This window comes from Microcaecilia unicolor, chromosome 7 (assembly GCF_901765095.1).
Source record: "Microcaecilia unicolor chromosome 7, aMicUni1.1, whole genome shotgun sequence".
In the NCBI taxonomy this organism is placed as follows: domain Eukaryota; kingdom Metazoa; phylum Chordata; class Amphibia; order Gymnophiona; family Siphonopidae; genus Microcaecilia; species Microcaecilia unicolor.
Window position 1 is genome coordinate 179,222,371 of NC_044037.1, and position 17,887 is coordinate 179,240,257.

The 17,887-nt window shown below is 41.1% G+C and overlaps 1 protein-coding gene across 4 annotated transcripts in view; it reads right to left on the reverse strand.

The window, feature by feature from the left end:
- FAM126B (family with sequence similarity 126 member B) overlaps positions 1–17,887 on the reverse strand; it is a 213,258-nt gene that overhangs the window by 5,265 nt on the left and 190,106 nt on the right. The gene's annotated exons all lie outside the window — the stretch shown is intronic.

A 17,887-nucleotide genomic window follows, 5' to 3' on the forward strand; every position in this document is an offset into this window, starting at 1 on the left:
TTTTTCTCCTCCCCCTTCCCCACCGTGTGACTACTGTAAAAATAAAAATCCTTAGATTGTCAAATGATTTCATAAACAGAGCTGAAAATGCACTTTGAATTTCATTTTCAGAAATCGGCAGTCTGGCTATACTGTGAAGACAATTTTCAAAATGATTTACCCAGGTAAACTGCCTGTCTGAAATTGCTCTTATTCAAACCAGCACACTTGTAGCTGAATTGCAGGGAAGATGTTCACAAGAAAAGGAAAGGGAAAGGGGATGGGACTTGATATACCACCTTTCTGTGGTTACAATCAAAGCAGTTTACAAGGGTGTTTTTAAAGAAGGAATGAAACACAATGGACATAGATGGCATTTTTACCCCTAAACGCAGCTTTCTCAGTAAAGGTGGGATGCATAGTCATCATGGGCAATTTTCAAACAGAAAATATATGCACTACTTTTCCCTTGGCCCACATAACAAAGGGGCATTTTTGAAAAGGATATCCAAGTCACAATAGTAACGTCCAAGTCAGAACATCCAAAACGAATGTTCATCTCACACATTTTTGAACAGGAAATACGTCAAGATTTCCTGTTCAAAAATATGTGAGATTGTCGTCCACACACTGGAAATGTCCAGAATGAACATCCATGTTACAAACTGGAACATCCAAATTATGAATGGGAGAAAACAAGGGACAAGGATGTCTGTATTGCAGCATTCTTTGAAAATGGCCACACAGACATCTATACAAAGCAGAGGGGCAGCCTAGTGGTTAGTGCGGGGTAGTAAGGGACTCAGGTTCAAATCCCACTTTAACTCTTATTTTGCAATTGTGAGCCCTTCAGGAACAGCAATGTACCTATTGTCTGTGAATGTATACTGCTTCTAAAGCCTTAAGGCTTGCACGTGGAATCCGCTCGGAAGAAAGAAAGGTGAGTAGTGGAGTGACTCAGGGGTCTGTGCTGGGGCCGATTCTGTTTAATATATTTTTGTGGGACATTGCTGAAGGGTTAGAAGGAAACGTTTGCCTTTTTGCGGATGACACAAAGAGTAGATACCCTGGAGGGAGTAGAAATCATGAGAAGGGGTCTCCAAATGTTAGAAGAATGGTCAAGGGTCTGGCAGTTAAAATTTACAAAAGATACCAAAAATTATTAATATTTTATATTTAAAATTTTAATAGTGCTCAAACCATCATCTAAACAGAACACAATTAAAGTGGAGAGTCAAGAGAGGGGACATGCTACATGTGGTAGTTGTGTTTACTGCAAATATGCATGGGTCACACAAGAAGTAACAAAACTGGTTATGGGAGATAAGTTTCAGTAGAAAACCAGATGCTAAGGGCTCTGATGACTGAATCGCTCGATAGTCATGAAGACAAGACTGCTCTCCCCTGAAATGTAACAGTGCGCCCAACTCTGCGGGTTTCACATTAACTTTCCTCAGGGACTTGGGTCAGCCTGGTTTTACTAATGCAGGGCTCATAAGATAAGTGATCAGTTTTTCATGTTTTATTTGATTTGTCATTTATGCTGGCTAAGTTGGTGAATTGCAGTACATTTGTTTGGTTAGCATTATTGGGGCACACAATAAGCACAAACTAGCACATTACTGCACATAAAATACCACAACAGTGAGTGAGCAACCCAATGAATGAAGTGCAATGTTTCATTCGTTAGTGGTCTTCAGTAACTACCACGTGGGTGCTTAAATCTCTGAGGGCACTCCTCTATCATTATTAGACTTAGTACATTTTCCTGGTTTTGTTTGTTCTACTGGTCAGCACTTGGCACACTCAGAAGGTAATTTTATAACAGTACACCTATGTTCAAAGTCAAAAAAAGTGCATATTTTGAACCTCTTTTATAAAGACAACTTAAGGCACTAATGTTGTTATAAAGCAGGGCCACCAAGAGGGGGAGGCAAGGGGGCAAAATTCCCCGGGCCTGGCAAGCTTCCGGGTCTGTCCTCCTCTGCTCCTGTGTACCAGCCAGGACGTGGATGATTGCATTAGCGCAATATCGCATAAGCCACATTGAGCCTGCAAATAGGTGGGAAAATGTGGGATACAAATGTAACAAATAAATTAATTAATGCAATCATCTGGGTACTAATTCCCAGCGCAGACAGGCTCAGGAGAGGGCAGACCGTGTGAGCAGGCACGCAGGAAGCGGCTTGCCAGGCCCAGGCCCCCCCCCCCCCCTTGGAGGCAAAGACGTATGGGCGGGAACGGCAGGAAGGCAGCAGTCCAGTTCTGCCTCAGGCCCGGCTATGTCTCTCGGTGGCCCTGTTATAAAATAGGCTTTTAGAACCAGTGCCAACTGTGAAACACATGTACATGGTAGCATAATTTTACAAAAGGCCTTTTCTTCTCTACATATAGAACCACCTCTACAGGTAGAAATTATACCTTTTTATGTTGTACCCCCCTCATCCTTTCTCCATTGTTAGCCTTTCCCCTCATCTTCAATTTGTTTTAAACTAGCCAAGATTCATGCTTATGATATGCGCATTTTATTGCTTTTCTCTCTTCCATTCCATTCTCTCCCCCCCCCCCCCTCCATCAACACAATACACATCAAATTTCTGCTCTATTTAAGTACCAGTAGATATTTTCTAGTTGCTGAAAAACTACTGTGTTTTACCTCTGTTCCCAGAACCTTTCAAATTGACACATTACCCTTTCCTGCATCAGCCTCAGAGGTGCTGTTGTGGCCATCACCTATAATGTGCGACGCATCTTTCCTACTCTCTTTAAATGTACTGCTGCTATACAGGATAAAATTAACTTATACCAGCACTATTTCAATCTAAGATAAAATGGATGAATGTAAGGAAAACTGTCATCATGCTTTCTAACCAAAAAAAAGTTATCTTTAGATTTCAGTTTTGTTGCTGTCTGAGCATTAGGCACTGTGCAATGACCTTTAAATTAACGACATACATGCTCCTGCAAAAGATACTAATGCTTTTGAAATCCCCCAGAGAGAAAAAAAGCCTAAACTGCTTCTACGGTGCCTTGCAAAAGCCTGTACACCCTTATACATTTTTCACATTCTGCTGTATATAAATATTTCAAAGTGCAATCTACATAACATACTCTACACTTTCAAAATGAAAACAAAATTATAAAACTATTCAAAAAGCAATAAGAATAAGAAACCAAAATGTCTTGATTACAATGTTCCCCCTAAGCCAGGGAAGCAGATATTTAAGTCATGGTGTCTTCTGAGCAGCCAACTGAGTTGGCTTGGGCATCCCTCGGCTGGGGGGCAGTGAGCGATTTGTAAAAAAATTATAACAAAAACTGAGGTAAACATTTTTTATTGAAATAAAAATATAATTGTGCATAAAATATGTGTGCAGTCATACACAAAATCCCTTCATTGCCAGATACTTTCGGGCACATTTTCAAAGCAATTAGACTTACAAAGTTACATAATATGTAACTTTGTGAGTCTGTGCTTTGAAAATATGTCTCCACGTGAAATAAGACAAAATCCTGCAAATAAGCTTCTCAGAACCTATACAGGAACCTTAATAGCACCAGTTCTTAAGACACAAATACCAACCACCAGCAGTGCACCCAGAAGTCCATTTCTGGATGGGTCCATGCATTTCCTCACTGCCCCTCCCCTCATGAATGAACTGCACATGTGCAAGGGGTGCCACGTCAGTGGCTGGAAGCATGTTACTGACTTCCCTGCTGCTCAGACAACATGGGGGGGGGGGGGCTTGGCCATCTCCATCTGCAACACCATGCGTGCTGCTGATGGGTGGGCCTGGACCCAAAATGGATGGACCCCTACTCACCCGTGGCTATGACATTGCCAACAACTGTACCTTTAAAAATGCAGAACTGCATATATAGAATACAATACACTTCCTACTGGAAAAGCCAAACAGTCAGACTCCTACAGATCCCCACACAAATTATATACCACCAGAATCTCTCACCTCAGTCACATGCAGAAGACTGACCAACCCTCATTAATTACAGAATAAAGGACCAAAAATGAGAAACAGAGAAATACTAAAAACCCACAGTCTGTGTAAGCAAAATAACACTGGAGAAATGCATTTCTTACTGTTCTGACCAAAATGCAAAGATGTTAAAAAAAAAAAAAAAAAAAAAGCTTGCTCACAACTGATATTTTTCTAAACACTAAAACCCAAATAATATCCTTTTCTGCTGTTGTGTAGGCTATTTTTTTTTTTAATTTGGGTGGTCCAGGTCTCTTTTCAGTCTCCTGTTGATCTTCTAAATCCTTTTAGAAAGTAGCCAGTTAATGCTTCTGTGTCTTGGCCTTTCCTTCTCTAAATCTGTGTTTTGTATTGTTCTTTCCCTATCATTTTTTTCTATTTCTCTATTACATTACATAATAACATTTATATCCAGCACATACCATTTCTGGTTCAGTGTGGCTCACAAAGGCATACACAGGACAGATTATTCTGTGCTTCCCTATCCACTCATAGCTAAAGTTTACCTCTCCTTTTCAGTACTTCTCTCCACCCTCCAGTCCTTAATCCCCCATTTTCACTTCTTACCTATCTACTAGCGTTACATCTTTCACACATTTCTCCTTAGTCCTTCCTCTCTCACTTCTTCCGAGGTTTCTATTTACCTTCTCTCTCTCATTCAATTTATAGAACCCTATTTCTAACCTTTCACACTCCATGCCATCCCCTCATATACCTTCCTCTGCATCTTGTCCCCTCAGCAATCCTAGTTATCTTCTTTGCCACCTATCTACCTTCCCTCGCCTTCAGCCTCTTATCCTCTACTTAGCTCCCCACGGTCCCTTTTACCTCCTCTTCAACTTCTCTGTTTCCATCTTGTATCATCACATGTTGGTTCCTTTTCTTTTTAGTATTCCTCCTCTGCCCTCCCTTACCTCCCCATAGCCCAGCACTCTCCCTGCCCTTCCTTACACCGCCCTCCCTTGTAGCCCAGGATCTCTGCTCAGCATTTCCCCATTCTCTCCTACTTCATGTAGTAACACTGTAAATGATGGCAGAGACCTGCATGGTGCATCCAGTTTGCCCAAGAATGCGGTCAGAACCGCACCCACCACTCTGTGTAGGTTATAGTCATTCATGCTTAAACACTAGTTGGCAATTTGCCATCATGCCAATCATACATAGGCAGTTAAATATGATGGAGTCTTGGGACAATATATGTTATAACCAAAGTATTGCTAATGGTATTTAACTTGCTATTTAAGATGTCTTCTCATCCCCCTTGAGTTGTACAGCACTCTCGCTCACCTCATATGATAACAAAATGATATACCACAATCCTCCTGTCCCTTCTCTTTCTTCATCTCCACTTTATCCTCTTCTCCCTGTCCTGCATCTCTCCTACTCTCTCTCTCTATCCCCTTAGTCCCCAGGTCTCCCCCCTCCCAACCTGATCTGTGGTCTATTATCTCTCCCTCCACTCCCCCAATGATCTACCTTTATATTTGTCTTCACTTTCATAAATGGCTGGCAGCAGCAGTAGCCATTCACACATGCTGCCTGCAGCCTTCCCTCTGATGTGCCCACCTCCTGCAGAAACAGAAAGTTATGTCAAAGGGAAGACTCCCAGGTTGGGAGTAGACAGCATGTGTGAATTACTGCTGCCACTGGCCATTTCTGATAGTGAAGACAAGTTTAAAGGTAGATCAGGAGAGAAGGAGATGAGAGATGCCGGATCTAAGGGAGCATGAATGTACCAACCAGCGGTAGGTTTGCTATGCGGAAGTCCAAAACTGAAATGCCAAAGTTTTAAAAAACCTGCGCGGCTCTGCAGCCATACGGCTTAGAGGGAACATTACTTGATTGCATAATTCTTTACACCTCTTGACTCAATACTTGATGGAAGCCCCTTTTCTAATAAGACCGTGATAGTGTGGGTGAATGATCTAGCTCTGGTCTCTGTGAGGCCTGCAAACAATTGAGGCAGCTCTAGAAGCAAAAGAATTTGAGACACTAATGCAGAATAAACACAGAGGCTTGTTGTACCTTGTAGGCAATGTCAATAGCTGAGCAACAAATGCTCCTTACACAAAGCAGTGGAGGGCTTCTCTGCTTTGCTCTCCAGCTGGGCTTCACCTGAGTCCTGCCCCTGACTTTGCTTCCCCAGTTATATACTTGTTAAGGTGGCCTGGATAATAAAAGGAGGACTGAAAATTTAGTTCTTCACATGCCATCCCCCTCACTTTGAACTTACTGGGCTGAACACCTGTCCACATTAGGGTCTCCTCGCTGATTTGTGCTGAGAAGTCGAGATGCCCCAGCACTGCTTCTGAATACCAGGCCCTCTTCAGCTCTTGGAGGTCATCTCTCTCGGTACCAGAAAATCTTCAGTTGTCGTCATTACTCACAGGGGGGCTAATGGTTCACTTTCTCCTCCGCCACCCCCATTTGAAAAAAACTATCACCAGTGATAACCAACTAAATATAAAAGGTTTTTGCTGCAGCTTTGTTTGATGTGTTCCCCTTTCATACTGGTTTCCATTCTTCATTTCTGCAAATGTTTTTTCCCCTTGCGTGAAAATTTTCTAAGGTACCACCACTCTTGTAACTTTCCTGAGTTCTGGACCCTCTGGTCAGAGATTAAGCCGCCATTCTTTCTCTGTTCTTGTTCCTCAAACTTCCCTCATTTATCCTTAATAAGGGCTCTTCCTTGGTCAGTGGGGTGCTTAAATAATGGTACCTGAGGCATTTTCTCTCATTGAGAGCCCTTCTTCTCAGGCACCCGTAGCAGTTTGCGATTTCAGGATTCCTCCCAATGACATCGGTTCAAGTTCAGTTTATTTGGAATACCACCTATATAATAAAACCTAAGCAGTTTACAAGTAATTCAATACTACATCAATCTAAAAAGGGAGGGGGGGGGGTCGATTAAAAACAAAATGGGCAATAAAAGATTAGAGGAAAGTCATGGGAAGGTAAAACAAGTTTTAGAAAGTTGTTTCTTAAAGCCTGGGTCATCTCAATCCAGGATGACTGGATTTGGAAGAATAGGGAGAACTATTATGTCCAGGTTGCCTTGACTATCCTCTATTCCCAACATAAACTGAGCTGTCAGGACATGTCATGGCCATACATTAGGAATGCTAAATGCTTATAATCAATCCCACTCCCATGTAGCAACTCCTTCTGAACAAAAGTTGTGACACTTACTGAATCCATGAGAGCTTGGATGGGAGATCCAACTTGACTGGAATTACAAACTTGTAATCTTCTGAACCTGAAGTGTCTATAAAATTACAAATATGGGATATTTCTCAATTGTTTCCCCCATCTGTCTTCCATTTTTCCTGACAGTTTGTCAAAATAGCCTTCATCCCCACATTCAAAGCAAACCAGACCAGGGCTTCCAAAGGTGAAAGGCTACAGGGAGGCCTAGGCCTACCTTTCACCTCCATTCATGGAGAGCACTCAGCATTTGGCTTGCGATTATTCAGGTCCAATATCTCCTTCAGTTTAGTGCACTCTGGTGCCCATTGGGCTTAATGGGACATTTTTGCTATTTCTTCAGCTTCATCTAGAGTAAGATACAGGCTCTTTTGTACCCACTGTGGCTTGGAGAGATGTATGCTATTTATTAATTGTTCAAACAATATCAATTGGCCACCTCAAGACCAGACCTTTCTTTGAGCTGCAACAACTTCCAGGCTATTTTCTGAGACTTTCCCAGGGCTATACAGTTTTCTGTTGAAACCACTGCCAAATAGCTTGCAGGTTACAACTTGCTGGCTCCAGAATGGTTGCTTCAACCTTTGCATATGAGGCTCATCCATCATCCATCAGGGTTTGTAGTTTGAAAAGCAGCTTGATTGCCAGTTAGTAACCTGCAGGCACTTAAAGTTTATAGAAACATAGTCTGGGTCATCTCCTGGGGGTCACCTTGGGCATAACTGGGGTTGGTCAAACACTTGCCCTTCCAAAGGGACACCACCTTTTAGTGGTGGAGGGGCTTGTGTGTTTCAGTGATTCAGAGGGCTATGCTGTAGGACCATCCATATCAGACAGGCCTCTGAGAAGAAACCAGACGAAGAATGTCCCAAACTTGCAGGAGTCAAGATGCTGTTTGAGGCATGTGTTGTGAGTCAGCGCCTATGTTGGCGTCTATTTTAAGCCACTTTCCCTCCTACAATGGGGAAGAAGAGAGGACAGATACGTACCGCGGGTGCAAAGTTCTGTTTTTTGAGCCAATTCAGACCTTCTTCGAGGTTGCTGGCATCACAACCCATGAATCTGCTACAGTGCCTTTGGAGGGCCCGACATTCAATGAATCGGGCCTTAGTGCAGAGTGGGTGTCTTTGAGCCCAGAAGATAGACTGGTTCCACTGAGATTGGGAAGCAGTTTGTTGGCTTTTGCACTGCCCACGAGGGGGCAGAAGTTAGCCTCATTGAGCGGGGAGCCAGAGCATGGAATGCCCCATTCCCCTTTTTGAGGTAGCTGGGAGAGAGGTTATCAGAGATCAAGGCTTGACACTGCAACAATTTCTGGTGCTGCTGGGTTGGTTCACCACGGCATAGTGCCACCCTCAGTGGATTACAGAAACCAGCAGTAGTTGACTATGATGCCATATGGGACACCATCAAGATGCCGGACCTGTCCCTATAGCAAATTCTGAAGATATCTTTGGAGAAGTCTGGGGTTATCCAGGCTAAGGTGGAAATACAGGGTGTTTAGATCTACTCTGTTAGCAACCTTTTGCCCTTGAACGGGACAGAAATTTGGTGTTATATAATTACCTCAGTGTATGAACAATTTCTGGGTTCTAATGTTCATCTATTTTCCTGATTTTTCTTTGGTGACCCTAAGGCGCCGTAAGGACTTTTGGGGATTTTGCCCAAGGGTTTGGCGATGGGGTCATCTTACTTGTTAAAATTTCCTGTTATATGTCATGTAAAAATTTAATGGTGGTAGTTCCCTTTGGTTAGCATGTAATCTAGCTGTCACTGTATAGGATTCCCAAGCCAACAAGAAGAAAGTCCAAATCTCCCGCAAGATAAAATGAAAACCACAAAAAGAGCGGAAGATGAACCAAAACAGACCATAGGGAGTAAGAGCACCAGAAAAGTTTATTGGGACCCTAAGCGGTCCGTGTTTCGGCCAACAGGCCTTCCTCAGGGGTCTTAGATTTGACGTTTGTAGATGCACCTCCGAGATTCTCATGAAACGAAAAACAAAATACTCAGAATTTACACAAACTCATTTGTCAGCTGCTTGTACAAAGGTCCTCAAACATGAAAGATTCCTAAAACATACCTTCAAACTTGTCTCTATAGCCAGCAGCAGCGATTCATTCAGCCTCCCGTCCCTGTAACCAGCCCCAGCGCTCAGCTTTCCCTCTAGCGAGTTAGTAATCTGTATTAAAAGAGCCTGTCCTGCCTTCTAGGCAAAATCAATAACTAAGCAAAATAGTTCCCTAAACATAAGCAAGGAGGCACAGTCTGGAGAACCTATTCTTCCTGTTCTGGGCCTCCTTGCTTTATTCTGGAGCTGGAGTTTTTCTTCTTCTCCTGAGCACTACCTGTGACTCAGCTTCACCAGCTACACAATTGTTAAGTGTATGCTGGATTTTAAGGAAGAGAACTAAGGATCTTTCCCATATACCCTTCACAAAGACACTTATCCCCTAAATGACTCACACCAGGATGGTACAGTTTTTGCCCATATTGCTTAGCAAAATAACTCAGGTTCTTTCAAATTGGCTGGGAAACGCCTGGACTGCAGTCTTCAAGTCTGGTCGCAGTTTTCCTATTGGCTTATTGGATTCAGGTCTGGGTTTTGACTGGGCTACTCAAGGACACTTTTTTGGGGGTTTTGTTTTTTTTTTGCTGTGCCCACAACTGTTACTTTTGTCCTGTGCTTAGGATCATTATCCTACTGAAAGAGTCATCTTCTCTCCTTTCTTAAATCTATGGAAAACTGGAATAAAGTTTTCCTTCAGTACTTTGCACCATCCACATTTCCTTAGACCTTCACAATTTTCCACTGCAGCACAGCAACTCCTCAACATAATGCTGCCATTACCATGCTATACTGTAAGGATGATGTCAGCAGTGTGATAGGCTGTGTTCCACTTTGGTCTCATCAGACCACAAATCATTGTCCCACATGGATGAAGTGTCATCTCAGCATTTATTTGCAATAGCTATTGGGCACAAAAATTATTCAGCAGTAACTTCCTTCTTGCCGTCTTCCTGTATAGGCCACATTTGCAGAATAATTGTGAAATTATTGATCAGCCAACACTCTTTGCAGTCTCAGCAGGGACCTCTGTAGTACTTTCAGAGTAATATTGACTCTCAGTGATTTTTATCAGCAGTTTCCCTAACCAGTGGTTACCCACTTTGGAGGGATAGCCTGATCCAGTCAGTATTTTAGCGGTGCCAGACTGTGCCACTTTACACTGATAGATCTAATAGCACCCCAAGGGATTTTCAAACACACCGAAATTTTTTATAACCTTCCCCCAATCTGTACTTTGGAAAAGTTTTACCCTAGAGCTGGTGTGGGCAACCTTTATACATAGAGGGCTGCATGAATGTCAATACTATAATACCACCCCTAGAGGGCTGGAAATGCAAAGAGCTCCACAGACCTTCTGTAATACATAAATAAGTAAAAATTGAATTATAAACAATGAAAACAAACTATTCTGAAAATAGTTGAAAAATACAGAATTGTCAAAACTCTGCTTAATTATGTTTTCTGTGTATACGTTCCATGGTCCCGCAGCTGCATAAAATTCAATGGCAGGCCACAGGTCGCTTAGCTCTGTCCTAGAATTATTTTGGCAGCTCCATGTTCAGCAAGTATAGACCTTTGCTTCAAATTTACATCATACAAAAGAACAGCTTGATTCCTCATCCAGGAATATTTGAATCAGCTCACCTAGTGTGACTGTGTACAGGTAAACTATTTAGCTTATGATGGCCCTCGTTAAGACAATTTTTGGAAATGGAAACAATTTGGGTTTGCTATGACAAAAAGTGAAGAGCTATGCAATGAAAACTTTTTAGTTTCTTATTTTTATTACTTTTATTCAAAGTAATTATTCTTTTATATTGAAAATGTAGACAATCTATATAGATCAATGAAACAAACTTCTACTTTAATGCATTTTGAATTGTATTTTTTAGGCAGCAGAATGTGAAAAACATGCCAGAGCGTTAAGCCTTTCACAAGACACTCTGTGCTTCTTATATAAAGCCGCGCTAGCGATTCCCACACGGCAAGTGAGAGGAAGCCCATAGGAATTGAATGGGCTTCCTCTCATTTGCCGCACCATTCAAGTTAAGTGACTTGTTCAGAGTCACAAGGAGTTGCAGTTGGAATTGGACCAAGTTCCCCAGGTTCTCAGGCTGATGCACTAACTATTAGACTACTTCTCCACTATACTGCTGTACATTCAGAAAAGGTCTAATATAAAATGGTGCAGGGGTATACATGCGTACAAATACATGTCCCAAAAAGAGCACGTGTACTTTTGTGAAATCTGCATGTAAACATTCATGGGGTTATAGTCTGGGTACAGCTCACACAGAATTGCAACATACAAATATATTTTATAGCAAACATGAATACAGAATATATGGGAAAGTAGAGGCAGATCAAAAGGACGAATCCAACACTGGAGATGTAATAAAAACCTACTTTTATTGATGCAAATGTTCAGAGACTCTGCTGGATCCTTTTGGCGTAGAGGTTTGTTTCCCTGTTTGTGTTCTGACATAGAATACATGGGCACATTTTGAGACCCTCTTTTATAAGGGCACACAGACATCCATGTTGTTTTTACAAAACCGACACATTTTTGGACATTTCAAATAGCTGCCTTGTTATTTTCTGCATCAGTGACCAACAAAGAAAGAAACGGTGCAGAAAGACTTTGTCCTTAGAGAATACTATTACTGGAGTTAGACTTTCAAGTAACAATGAGCTCACTCTCTTATTAATGCATACATTTCTTCTACCACAAAAAGTTTATTCAGAAACAGCACAAATTATTGATGATTTAAAGATGCTAGCTAAAGGAGAAGAGAGCATAAAATCTATTAGAGTAAGATTACCTCATTTCCCCAGATACAGCATTCAGTTTTTGGGCAGCACCATGCAAAGCTGTATGACAATGCACTTAACAAGAAAGAGAAGCAGTCAACACTTCCTCTGTCAACTCAAGCCTCCTTAGTTGAATGGATTGCATGATATACTTTGCAAAATAAATGGTGTCTCTCCAAGCTCTGTTCACACACTCCCTCTTTTCATAATGGTAACGTGTTTTGTGAGGCAACAGTTAATTAGCAGAAGCTGAAACAATCATTTTACTTACTGAAATACATTGTAGATTACATATGAAGCATAGCAGAAAGAAAAGTAAGGTCTAACCCTAATGTTGTACATTGTGAATTATGTGCCAGAAAATTCCTATCCCTGCTCCCTCCCATGAAATTATTTAAAGAAAAAAAAAGATGAGTCAAAAAATTTCACAAATCCCATCTACAATTCAAATAAAATTTATTATCTTGTTATTCATTCCCTGATTTACTGGGGTCTAATTGTGATAGCGATATTATAACTATACCTATATGTGATTTTTCAGAATAGTGGCATTTCAGATTCATTGGCTCATCTCTAGAGAAAAACGGCTTGCAACATTTCCAATCCATTACAGAAAGACAATAGTGCTTTTTGCTTGGGGTATTTTCTACATTACAATGCTCTGGTGAAGTACAGAGACATTAGTTGCCGGTAAATACTTTAAGTATCAGTTTGAAAGGGATGGGAGTTGGAGAGGATTTTCTGCCAGTTTTCAGCTGCCATCACCATGCAATTACTCAGTCTGCTCAAAACGCGTGCTAAAAATGAGATGAAAAACAAGATAACAGACGAGACGAGAGAATTTCCAAGATCTTCAACATTAAGACAGGCTAGAAAATGTTTTGAGATCCTAGAAACTTCAAGAACTTTTGTAAGGCTCACAAACCTACAATTCACTTCCATAAGGCTAAATTCTACATTTATTCCAATCCATGAAATTACATTTTCTATTTTTTTTTTTTTAATGACAAATTCAGATCAAGAAAAGGAATCCAACTGAACATCATTTACAGACAATGCCTTACACTTGCCAGTATCAAATCAAAATGACCTTTTCTCTCCAGGACAATTCATTTACTATAAAATTATTCTTCTACAGTTTATGCCTTTGTGAACCATTATAAGTGGAGATACCAGAGAATAAAACAGAAATCCTCACACTGCAAGGAAAAGAAAACTTGCCAGCATTATCTTCAGGTGTTGGAATACGATTCGAAAGGATTACTGTTGCATATACAGTTGACCCTTGATTCAACAGACCAATCAGGAGGAGAGGGTGTCCCCAACTGCCAACTGTCCGTAGCTTCCAGGGGAAGTCTAAATAATATTAATAAGTACAAAAGTCATTAGAAAAACCAAAGCCCACAAGGACAAGTGTGGGGGGAGGGAGAGGAGGAGAAACAACCCTTGTCACGTACTGCAGTCTCTTCTAAGTGGGTCTCTCTAGCAAGCAGGTGAGGAGATTGGAGGTGGTCCAGAATACAAGCTGTATGTGCTATGGCCTGAGGGGTTACAAGAGAGTGGCTGCCCATCTGATCCTGGTTGAACAGTACTGGCTGCCTATTCAGGAATGAATTAAATTCAAATTGTTGGTTCTTTGACAATTTTAAAGTCTTAAGGACAGAGTACTTTTATCTCCAGGAGAGGATGCACTGGTTATCCAGTATCTAGGTCTCTAAGGGCCCCTTTTACTAAGCCACGTAGGCACCTACACGCACCCAACTCATGCCAAATTGGAGTTACCGCCCGGTTACCGAGTGGCTCTTGCGGTAATTTCAATTTTGGCGCTCGTCCACTACGCATGTCTGAAAAATAGTTTTTATTTTCTGGCGCACAACTGGCATCTGATGTGTGCAGGTCATTACTGCCCAAATTCTTTACCGCTAGGTCTATGGCTGGTGGTAAGGTCTCAGACCCAAAATGGACGCGCGGCAATTCTGATTTTGCTGTACGTCCATTTTAGGCAAAAATAAAAAGGCATTTTTTTGAAGGTGCGCTGAAAAATGGATCTGCATGTACCCAAAACCCGCGCTTACACTACCGCAAGCCATTTTTCATTGCGCCTTTGTAAAAGGACCCCTAAGGTTTTTGTTCGAGATTCCATCTTGCTCTCAAATATGACAGGAGCACTGACAATGTCAAGCTTTTCCTGTGATACCTTCCATTATACAGACTAAGCGTCTGTCGGAGCTAAAGAATATACTCAATTTCCTGACATTCTGTAAGAAACAAAAGTTTAACTTTATCCAGGTTAGTTTCACAGCAATTTATTTATCCTATTTGAGCATCTATCCTGGTAGGTATAAAGCATAATAGAATTTCATTATGTAACTGTATTTTGTAAATGTTTGTTTAAAAAAAATTAAAACATACATCATTTTACTATATACCACCCTGGATGTTTTAGCAGGGACTGTGGGCCTATAAAATTTCTATCAACAAGGAGGACTGAGTCAGGCAAACAAATTGGAGATGTTATTTGACGGCACTCGGATATTGCAGCTCTTCCAGAGCTCAGAACTTAGGGCCCCTTTTACTAATTGGCAGTAAGCCCAACGCAGGCTTACCGCTTGCTAAACAGGAAGTACTGCCGGATTACCGCAGCAGCCTGGCAGTACTTCCCATCCCTAGTGCGCCCTCATATCTGGCGCTACAAAAATATATTTATCTTTGTAGTGCCGGGGTGTACCCGGTGGTAATCCAGCAGTGCTGCGCGCTGCCCGGTTACCGCCGGGTTAGCGCTGGAGTCCTTACAGCCACCTCAATGGGTGGCAGTAAGGGTTCCCCCCGAAATGGCCGTGCAAGTGCTTTACTTACCGCATGGCCATTTCCTGCAGGAAAAAAGACTTCTCTTTTACCCGCTGCAGTAAAAGAGGGACTCGGCACATATGAAATATACACGCTGATGCCAGCGTAGGCCCCCTTTTGCAGCAGCTTGGTAAAAGGAGCCCTTAGTGTAAAGTTCTTTACATGGGCAGCTCTTCCCATACAGAGCGATCTCCTCAGCTCCCCTTCTACTCAGCCAAACAGACGTGAATCTCCCATATTTTTGATTTCAACAAGGTTTTTGTCATTTTTGGCTTCTATTCTTTCTTCAGAGAACGAGACCCCCCCCCCCCCCCCCCCCCCTGATATTGAGCCTCTGGCAGTCAGCATCTTTTTCTTAAACTCTGGCTGCTGCAGGCAAAAAAATATCCAGAAATTCAGCAGCAATATCTGGATCATGGCTGGTGCTGGAGGCACTATCAGGACAACACTTAAGACAGCTTTTTTTTTTTTGCTATCCTAAGTTATCCAGATAAATATCTAGGTAATAGCATTGAATATTGCTGCTCATTCAGATAACCACCAACTCCACCCAACTCTGCCCACAGTCCTGCTGACGCAATCAGAGGAAATATTCAGTGACACTATCTAGTTAGTGTGAATGAATCTTCCTCACATTAAGCACTTAACCGGGTAAGAACCACTCCTACCCAGATGTCTTTGAATACCAACCCCTATGTCGCCAAAGTCGGGATTTCATCCTTGCCCAAAGTAAATGCATCTTATGCCTCGTTTTTCACCACGATCAGGACTGTAAACACTGTGCTTGAAGGTCACCATAAACACAAAGGAGCCATCTTAATCGCTTATGGGAGCTTTAAGACTGAGAAACTGCTCCTAGAAAAATCTCACAAGATGACCTCCTCTGCACTGAAAGCAACGACTCCTACACACACCAGTTAAGAATCTTCCATGGAGAAGCCAACTACCTCTAGCCACAGTGACCCACAAATCCCTGCCAAAAGGGCAGTCTGAGCAGAGGCTCCTTCCATCAACTCCAGCCAACGTGCTGATAAATCACAAGCAGACCAATGCAGATTCTCCTACAACTAAGAGAAGGTGCTTAGACTCGCCTCCTCTGCTTTTCTTAAGCCATACGATACTGCAATAGACAGCATATCATCCTACCACTGCGTAATGGCCTATAATGGGTAAGCCTTCCTTTGATATCTTTCCAGCTTCCACAGCATTCTCACTCATGTGTCTCCCCTTAACTCATGTAAAAATCTGGCATGGTCCATAGGATCTCAAGTTCCAGTGCAAGCTAATATCTCAGCCTGGGATAATTAGGTTGAAACCCTAGATAGATAATGCAAAAATGAGTATACTGAATCAGATTTACACAAATGGTAAGACAAAAAGAATCAGGTGGAAAAGGATATACTGACAAACTAAAAAGTGATGTGAGCAGGTTTGGAAAATGGATAAAAAATGTGTATACTGACTGGCCAAAACATAGTATTATGGAGTAGTGTTGTAAAATAGTGGAAAGTACACGATTTAAATGGCAACAAGTACAAAGAGAACATACAGTGAAATGCAGGAAGGTATAGTGCAGGGGAAACGTGAATAATGGAAATGAAAAGTGATGGTAGTGATAATTAATATTAAAAAAGCTGGCAAGTGGTGAAAAGTAGTAACGAACGTACTAACCAACCTGAAACGGAATATTAGTCCTACTGTGCTAGAACTGTGCTGATTAAACTATTATATAAATAAGGAGATTATACAAAAATGTAGAAAAACAAAAAAGGAATTACATCTTGTGATCAGCGAATGCATATGTGAAACAAACTATAATAATGAGGAATAAAAACGGGCTGTATCTAGAAAAAACGTATATTAAATGCTGATGACGAGTTTTGGCGGGAAGATTAAAAAACCCCGCCGCCGCAATAAAGTCTGAAATACTCTGTCAATGGAAAAAGAAAAACAATATAGCATTAACAGGCAAGACATTCAACTGCATGAAAACACATGAGGGGTGAATCTAGGATAAATGCTGTGAAGAATGTGTCAGAGAAAAGAGATCGCTAAATAATAACAGGATTTAAAACAACCGTGATACTAACAGTAGATAGGTAAACGGTGAAATGAAGTGAATTGGAAACTAATGTAATGCTGTGACTGGATAACCAAAAGCTTACCAGAAGTGAAGAACACATGTTTGGATCTCTGGACTAACACTAACTGCGTCTCTGGTCCGAAAGGAAAAACAAGAACTGTCATTGTGAGCAATGTATTTAAAAGGACGCTTGTGACATGGCTGATGACATCACAGGCAAAAACGCAATCGTGAAGTGTTAAAATAAACTAAAAGGTGTTTTCACAGCATTGGCCAAGATTCTAATAAGTAGTGGGAAAAAATAATACTAAAAAAAATACAAATGTAGAATGTAATCAGATGAATGACAATGGAGTATGAAACTATAATAAAAAGGGGAGGGAAGAGGGGTATGGCTAGAGTGCTAGCGTTTATGGAACTGAAACTAGTGTGTATGGTACTGTATTCTGGAACATAAAAACAAATAGAAAATAAAAATATGAATAACATTAGAAATATGTACAAAAATGTCTAACCAATATATGTAAGAAACAATAAAATAAATATAACCATCATGGTTTTAAAAATGTGACATCAAAAGTAAAATAACAATGACAGTAAGTTTATTAAGACATACATGTTATTAACTATGCTGCTGATTACATTAGACATTTGTTTCTAATATGGTAATAAAATCTGTATGAACAAATAAAGACAAACTATCTACGATAGAATACTGTCTCAGTTTATAAACCTCTTTTGTCAACGATGTTATGCTGGATATATAAACATTAATAAGTACGTCAGAATAATGCGCAAAGATATAAAGAATAAAGAAAAGTCTCACCTATATAAATAAGAGCTAAAAGACTTATTGTAAAGTGGAAGTAGTAAACTTACAGGAATGGTGTAAGATCT